Source organism: Cynara cardunculus, unplaced genomic scaffold, assembly GCF_001531365.2.
Source record: "Cynara cardunculus var. scolymus isolate 2C unplaced genomic scaffold, CcrdV1 Un_Scaffold_6206, whole genome shotgun sequence".
NCBI classification, from domain to species: Eukaryota; Viridiplantae; Streptophyta; class Magnoliopsida; order Asterales; family Asteraceae; genus Cynara; species Cynara cardunculus.
In genome coordinates, this window is record NW_020202824.1 from 1 (window position 1) to 8,635 (window position 8,635).

The following is an 8,635-nucleotide window of genomic DNA, read 5'->3' on the forward strand; positions in this document are numbered from 1 at the left end:
CGGAAATCCGCCGGAAATTCCTTTTTCCGGCGGATTTCCGGCGGATTTGGCCGCCGGAAATAGTGGGTTTTTTGGTAGTGATATATATACATGATTTTGTTGTCTACTAACAACTTAATCCATTGTAGAGGGATGCATGAGGCTGTGAGCCCACTGTTGTTGAGGTTACTCCAACAAAAAAACTTGTTACTGGTGCGACCGCCTCCGATCTACACTTACGTGAAGGCGGTAAATATAAAACTGGCTATCGATGATCTGTTGGTAATAAGGCCGTCAGTGATAGTTGGTAATAGAGACCATTGGTGAACCGTTTGTGATAAAGTCGTCAGTTAACCATATGTAATAATGACCGTTTGTGATGACTTTACCCACCATATTTCCGATAGACTTGTACCAACATATCATTAACAAATCCGACTTTCAGCGACGGATTTCCATCAACTTTTTCCAACCTTCTACTACAACTTGAGGGGGAATATTGAGATATGATATAATCCATTTTCCATATCATTAGGGAATCCTTTCCTTCATCAACATGGTTTCCTCATTCATAGGGATATTGTTAGCCTATCCATTCCTTACTGGTATAAATATATAGTTGATTTCCATTCTATTTGAATTGATTTTCAATACACATGCAGTTGATTAACACAAAATAGATTTGGTGGGATCGGAGGAATTAATTAAGGTTGGTTTGGATAAATATAAATTATGTTAAGTGGTATTTGTTTAAATAATTAATACATGTGTATATATAATTAATGAATTAGAAAAATCGTTCATAATTAATGACGTTAACATTTTATAAAACCATGAACTAGGTATATATATATATATATATATATATATATACTTAAATATGTATAATAGTGGAGGTCCTTTTGACTTCAATTACTATATATTACCAATTAAGGAAGTCAGGAAGATTCATGGCAGCTTCCAGGCAGCTTCCAGTACACTGAAATATATATATATAGAATTGAAATCTCACGTAACCCCAACATCACAATTTTAATCATTACAAGATTTGTTAAAAAAATCAGAAAAATAAAAATGAGAATTTAATTCTCAATTTAACTTAGAATGAATGACATTTTATTATATAAAACACTTTTTAATTAATTACCGTACGCGTAATACTTATATAATCGTGATTTTACAATTATAAAATTGTGAATGCTATAGGTATAGGCTTTTCTCTTGTTAAAATAGAAAAATTGATATGAGACTAGTTTAATATTTTGTTAAGTCTGTTCATTTTCAATTATAATAAAATAGAGTATCAAGAGTTTTAATTATTTGAAATTGAAGGGTTTTGAGTTTGGGTCAAAACTTCCCATTGCTAGTTAAGTTTATCTTATGATGGAGGAAGATTCATGGCAGCTTCGCATGTAAACCCAATTGTCATAAGCTAAATACGTTATTACATTTACATGCATCCTTGAGAATTCTCATGTTTTAATAATACGTACCTATTTCATATTTCTAATTACTTTATCTCTTAACTTCATCAACATTAATTACTTACAAATATATCTACATCAAAATTAAAACGCTACGTAATTTTCTATTTCTCTCACACACACATATATATATATATATATTTTAAAATAATTTTATTTATAATACTTAATTTAACACAATTTATATATATATACAAATCAAGCTTAGGTCTTTCAACATGTTTACCAAATGAAATTGAGATTTGTACGTAGACGGAACATGTTCTATTTATCATATTTCATATTTTCTTTCAAGTAGATAATTTTTTTTAACATATGAGTGCATAAATATCTTTGTATTCTCTTCTTGGAACAAAACCCAACACATATAAAAATATATATAATAAAGAGAGGTTTAAACGAGAAAAACAACTAAATAAGATAATAAGAAAACAGCTAAATGACATGTAAAATCATATATGATTCAAATAACGGTCAAGAAAAGGGTGTGTGGGCGATGTGGCCCAGGTCGTAGTTAAATTAGTCGCGTGAATCACATGTGATTTTGTACGTGTTTTTGGTGTAAAATCATATGTGATTAAAATGTTTTGTTATTCTCTTATTTAGTTACTGTTACCGTATGAATTACCTGGTTCTCCCTCCTTCTCTCTCCCCCCCCTCTCTCTCTCTCTCTCTCTCTATATATATATATATATATATTACTTGGTGTTCTCGTTGAAGAAAAACCACCTCAACATAATTAATTACCATCATATATGACATTCAGAAAAGGAATTACAAAAAAAAAAAAAATTCATTATAATAAACACAATGTACATATATTAATATTGTTGATACTTTATGTATTAATGAATATTAGAAGGATACTCGTACAATGCATCGAAACACATTTCAATTTCAATGTTTCGTTTTGTTTTTTATTCATGTCGATATAATAAAATTTTATATGGTTTTGAGAAAACGATAATGTTTTGTTTTTTAATAAAATATAAATGTGAAAATATCATATAAAATTTGCAAAAAAACATATCAATATTAGTATCAAATTAACTATTTAAAAGTTCTTGTTTGTATATTTTTTTAAATTCAAATTTTTTATTATAATTTAATTTAACTTAACTTAGGTTTAATAATATATTTTTTATAAAGATAATAATTGAGTATTCTGTTATAAATCAATAATTATCTTAATTATATTTTAGATTTTTTATATTTTAAAATAAGATATTTATCCAATATTTGATTATGTTTATCCGCATTTAGTTACACGAATTCAAATTGTACTTATGTACAATTTACTTGTAATCTTGAATTTTAAATAATAATATACATCAATAAACAAACAGTACTTGATGCATAAAAAAATGGTTTTTGTGAAATGTTTTATAATATAGTATAAAGATGTATGTATGTATGACAATGAAAATAAAAGTGATTGTAAGTGTTATTTCCAGGAAGACTCGGATTAATTGTACGTCACAATGCATCTAACTGCTTTCCTGCATGAAGTTTAACTGAAAAAACATAAACGCGTTAACAGAACATGTATAACCGCCGCCCTCTCCCTCTCTCTCGTGTGTGTGTGTGTATGTGTGTGTGTATAATATATATATCTCTATTCTTTCATACTACTAATATCAATATTTCAGGTATAAAACCCTAGCAAGCAAGCTAGCTTCACCATTTTCAATAACATTTTGGTTTCTGTTTTCTTTTTCCAGTTACTGAGGCACTAGCACTAGCTAGTGTATGTGTATTTATTTGTAGTTTAAGTTCCTCCTCTCCACCGCAGGGATGCAAGAAGTGGGAGATGATCCTGTGGACCTCAAAATGAAGATACTGTCAACACCAACAATGGACATAAATGGTGCAAGACAGTTAATGCACAGGGCCATACTAGTTGTCCGTTCTTTACAACTTTTCAGTGCAGGAAATCATGGATCTTCAAGAGTTTTCAGGGATACTTCATACAAGAGCATTGGTAACGGCCATGAGAACCGTCAAACTGTAAGATCGTGACTTTCTTTCGTGCATCTCCGATTCATCATATATTCATATTCATATGCATCTGATATATGTATATATACATACACACTACATGATATGTACATCGACTTTATATCTGTTTAACCTCAAGAAATATGGGATATGCACTAAAATTGATTGCTGCTATATATTCGTTAGTTAGTAATTGAATATTCATTTTATACCATGGATATCTTTTTACACAAGATATATATATATATATATATATATATATATATAGAGAGAGAGAGAGAGAGAGAGAGAGAAGATCAAATGTTAACCAAAGTTTTTGTGTTAACTTTGCAAACCATGTCAACCAATCACATGTAAGATTAAGATCTATATTAAGATCTATACACAATATTATCACTTTATTGAAACAATCAGTAACCTGTTACAGTGAGTACATGCACCTATATATAAATACAATGAAGAGGTGCAACCCTTCATAAAGCGACACATAGGTTGACAGATAACTGTCAACCATAGTAACTGTCAAATGAAAAACTRATCACATATAACTAACTTAAGTTTAACTTACTAGCTTATATTTTAACACACCCCCTTAAGCTAGTAAGGGTAGAACTCCCAATCTGTTTTGCAATGTTTTGAAGCTACCAATCTGTAGAGCTTTTGTCAAACAATCTGCCACCTGATCTTTAGTACCACATAACTCGATTTTTACTTCTTGATTGGTAACCAACTCTCTAATGAAGTGAAACTTGATCCTTATATGTTTGCTCTTTCCATGAAATACAGGGTTCTTACTAAGAGCAATGGCTGATCTGTTATCACAATAGATTGTAGTTGGAAGGCTTTGCACATGATCCAATTCAGATAAAATGGATCGTAACCATAGGGCCTGACAACCTGCAATAGATAAAGACATATACTCTGCCTCAGCAGAGGATAAGGCTACCACATTTTGCTTCTTGGACTGCCACGAGATAGCTCCAGATCCCATATTAAAAACATAACATGTTGTACTTCTTCCATCATCCAAATTGCCTCCAAAGTCACTATCACTATACCCAGTAAGTTTGAACTCGTTGCTTTTTGCATAGACTATTCCATAATTTAGCGTACCTTTAACATATTTGAGAATCCTCTTCCCTGCCTCCCAATGACTTGTTTTGGGCGAATCCATGAATCTGCTAATAATACTTACAGAGAAGGCCAAGTCCGGCCTGGTTGCAGTCAAGTACATGAGACTGCCAACCATGCTTCTGTATAGGCTAGAATCTACAGCTTTTTCTTTGCTTTCCTTAGATAGTTTTAATCCAAATTCCATAGGAGTACTTATAGGATTAGATTGTCCCATATGAAACTTATCCAACAGAGTTTGAGCATACCTTTGTTGTGAGATCTTAATCTGCTCATTCTCTTGTTTTACTTCAATTCCCAAAAAATAGTGAAGCATTCCCATGTCTGTCATGTCAAACTCTCTTTTCATTGAATCCTTAAATCCATCTATCATTCTCTGTGAATTACCTGTAAATTACAAGGTCATCCACATAAATGCAAACTATGATCATCATACCTGCAACCTTTTGAGTGAATAGAGTATGTTCTTGAGGGAATTTCTTAAAACCGTTTGATAGGAAGTATTTCTCTATCCTGCTGTACCAAGCACGTGGTGCTTGTTTTAGCCCATATAGGGCCTTCTTTAAATGACAAACTTTGTGTTCCTCTCCTTTCTTTGCATATCCTTCGGGTTGTTCAGTAAAAACATCTTCCTCAAGATTACCATTTAGGAAAGCCGATTTTACATCCATTTGGTGCACCTTCCAGTTGCGTTGGGCAGCTATTGCAAGTACTAATCTAACTGTTTCTAGCCTGATGACAGGAGCAAAGACTTTCTGATAATCGATACCATACTTCTGTTTGTACCCTTTTACTACCAATCTTGCCTTGTATCTATCAACCTCCCCTCTTTCATTTAACTTAGTTTTATAAATCCACTTAACTCCAATAGCTTTGCGGTTCTTTGGGAGATTAACCAATTCCCAAGTGTTATTTTTCATGATTGCTTCTATCTCTTTATCCATAGCAATTCTCCATTTCTTATTTTGACTTGCTCTTTCATAAGTAATTGGATCTGCATCAGAGAATAGTGCAAAATCTGCCACTTCATCCGGATCAATTCTTCTTGTATTTTCATAGATGCTACTCAGACTTCTAAAACCCGTCTTTGGAGGGCTTTCTGAACTTGTTGATGATGATGTCGACTCTAGATCATTATGTTCAATAGTTTGACTTGTAGGAGTGTTGCTGTTTGATGGAGTTGAAACATGATCCTCTTGATCAATTGTTGATTCTTTCACTGGTTCCATATCATTTATGATTTGAGGAACATTACCATCATTTTGTGGCTGTAATGTATCATTCCAGGCTTTATTTTCTTCAAAGACTACATCTCTGCTAATGATTGTCTTCTTGGTAACTGGGTTATATAACTTATATGCCTTTGATCTTTCACTATATCCCACAAAAATAGTCTTTTCTGACTTGTTTTCCAATTTACTTCTTTTTTGTTCAGGTATAAGTGAATATGCTAAACACCCAAATGTTCTTAGATGAGCCACAGTAGGTTTGTAGCCACTCCATGCCTCTTGGGGTGTCATACTAGATAAACTTTTAGTTGAAGTTCTATTTATCAGGTAACAAGCACAAGCAACAACTTCTGCCCAAAAACAGTTATCTAAGTTTTTACTCTTCATCATACTTCGTGCCTTTTCAATAATGGTCCTATTGATTCTTTCTGCTACCCCATTCTGTTGGGGAGTGTATCTAGTGGTCAACTGATGGTGTATGCCATTTTCTTTTAAGAATTCTGAGAAGTATGTAGAATTATACTCCCCACCCCCATCAGACCTAAGTGTTTTAATTTGATGACCACTTTGCTTCTCAACCAAAGACTTGAATGTCTTGAATGTGTTAAACACTTCTGACTTTTCTTTTAGGAAATATACCCATAATTTCCTACTGTAATCATCAACAAAGGTTAGTAGATACCTGTTTGCTGCTATAGATGGGGTGTTCATGGGTCCACACACACCTGTGTGGATGAGTTCGAGTGGCTTTATATCCCTCCAAGCCTTTTCTGAAGGAAATGACTCTCTTGCCTGTTTGCCAAGCATGCAGCCTTCACATACTTCTTCCATTGTGTTGTTGATGTCGGGAATTCCTCTCACAAGATTATGCCTATACATGTAATTTAAATAGTTCAAATTTGCATGTCCAAACCTGTTGTGCCATAGTATCGAGTTTTGCTTGGCCGATATATAAAAAGAGAAGAGAGTGTTCCCTTTGAAGTCAAGTGGAAACATCTTGTTTCCTGTCATATTTATCTTGCCAAGTATGCTCCCATGTGGATATTTTATTTCACATGCACCATCTCTAAAATGTAGATCATATTTCTTCTGAAGTAATTGTCCTACACTAATTAAATTGTGTTTCAAGCCAGGGACAAAATAAACATTGCTTATCTTCTTCTGTCCCATCTTAGTGTTGACCGAAATTTCTCCTATACCTTGCACATTTAACCTTTTGTCGTCTCCAGTTCTCACTTCCTTTTTCTGTGATTCATCAATTTGAGTAAACATGCTTTTATTTCCTGTCATGTGGTTACTACAACCACTGTCTATATACCATATGTCATTTGACAAAACCTCTTGCGTACTTAGGATCATGAACATGGAATTGTTTTCACTTTCATTTTCCATGTTAATAAAAGTAGATCCTCTCTCTTCTGCTATTCTTTTCCTGCAATATCTGGCAATATGGCCGAACTTTTGACAGTGATGACATTGTACAGGTGATGTATTTCTTCTTCTGAATCTTTCTTTATTTTCAGCCTGTTGGTATTTGTCGGGTGCTTTACCTTTTTCTTGTATGTTCGTTGACTGCAATTGGAAGGCTTGTTCAAAAGGTGAAACATCGAATTGTCTCATCCTCAATTCGTGTGACTGCAGTGTTCCAAGCAGGTTTTCAAGAGAAAGAAATGATAGATCCTTGGACTCTTCGATTGCTACTACTATGTATTCGAATTTTCTTGTTAGACTCCTAAGGATTTTCTCAACCACCCTCCTGTCCTCTATGCTTTCCCCGTTCAGTCTTAATTGATTGAGTATCAAGATCACACGGTTGTAAAATTCTTCGATTGTTTCTGAATCCATCATCTTGAGTGCATCAAATTCACATCTCAAGGTTTGCAATTTCGCAATCTTTACTTTGTCTTCTCCTCGATATGTTCTGTAGAGCATATCCCATGCTTCCTTTGCCGAATTCGAAGAGGTAATTCGTTCAAAAATTATTTCATCAACAGCCTGGTAGATTATGTAGAGGGCTTTTCTGTCTTTCTTCCTTAAATTCCGTAGTTCTTCGTCTTGTTCTTGTGTTATTTCAGCAAATTGATCGGGTGGTTCGCACCCTTGCTCAATTATATCCCATAATTCTTGCGATTCAAACAATACCTTCATCTGAATGCTCCAGTGATAATAGTTTTTTCCATTCAATTTCGGGAGTTGTGGATGCAGAGTCTGGATCGATGTCGAAGCCATCTGTGTTACTGGCTCTGATACCACAATGTAAGATTAAGATCCATACACAATATTATCACTTTATTAAAACAATCAGTAACCTGTTACAGTGAGTACATGCACCTATATATAAATACAATGAAGAGGTGCAACCCTTCATAAAGCGACACATAGGTTGACAGATAACTGTCAACCATAGTAACTGTCAAATGAAAAACTAATCACATATAACTAACTTAAATTTAACTTACTAGCTTATATTTTAACATCACAATCCATTCTTCTATTAGGTTTCTATCATGCTAACAATTTAATGCCAAGGGTAATTGAGTAATTTCATTTGATATGTAACTCCCATACCATTAAAGGGGAGTTACACAATCATAAAATCTCTAAAAATATATATATTTATAATATTGATATTTTATTTATTTTTTAATCTTGATCTTCCATTTTTATTGTTTTATGAGTTTTTGATTCATGGAGGAAACACGATAGTAAAATCTTCGGTATCATTCAAGCTATTATGGATAAATGCATTGGAAAAAAAATCGACAACATTGAGAAGATTAAAATGGTTTATGGTGACAATCGGAGTTCGAGTTC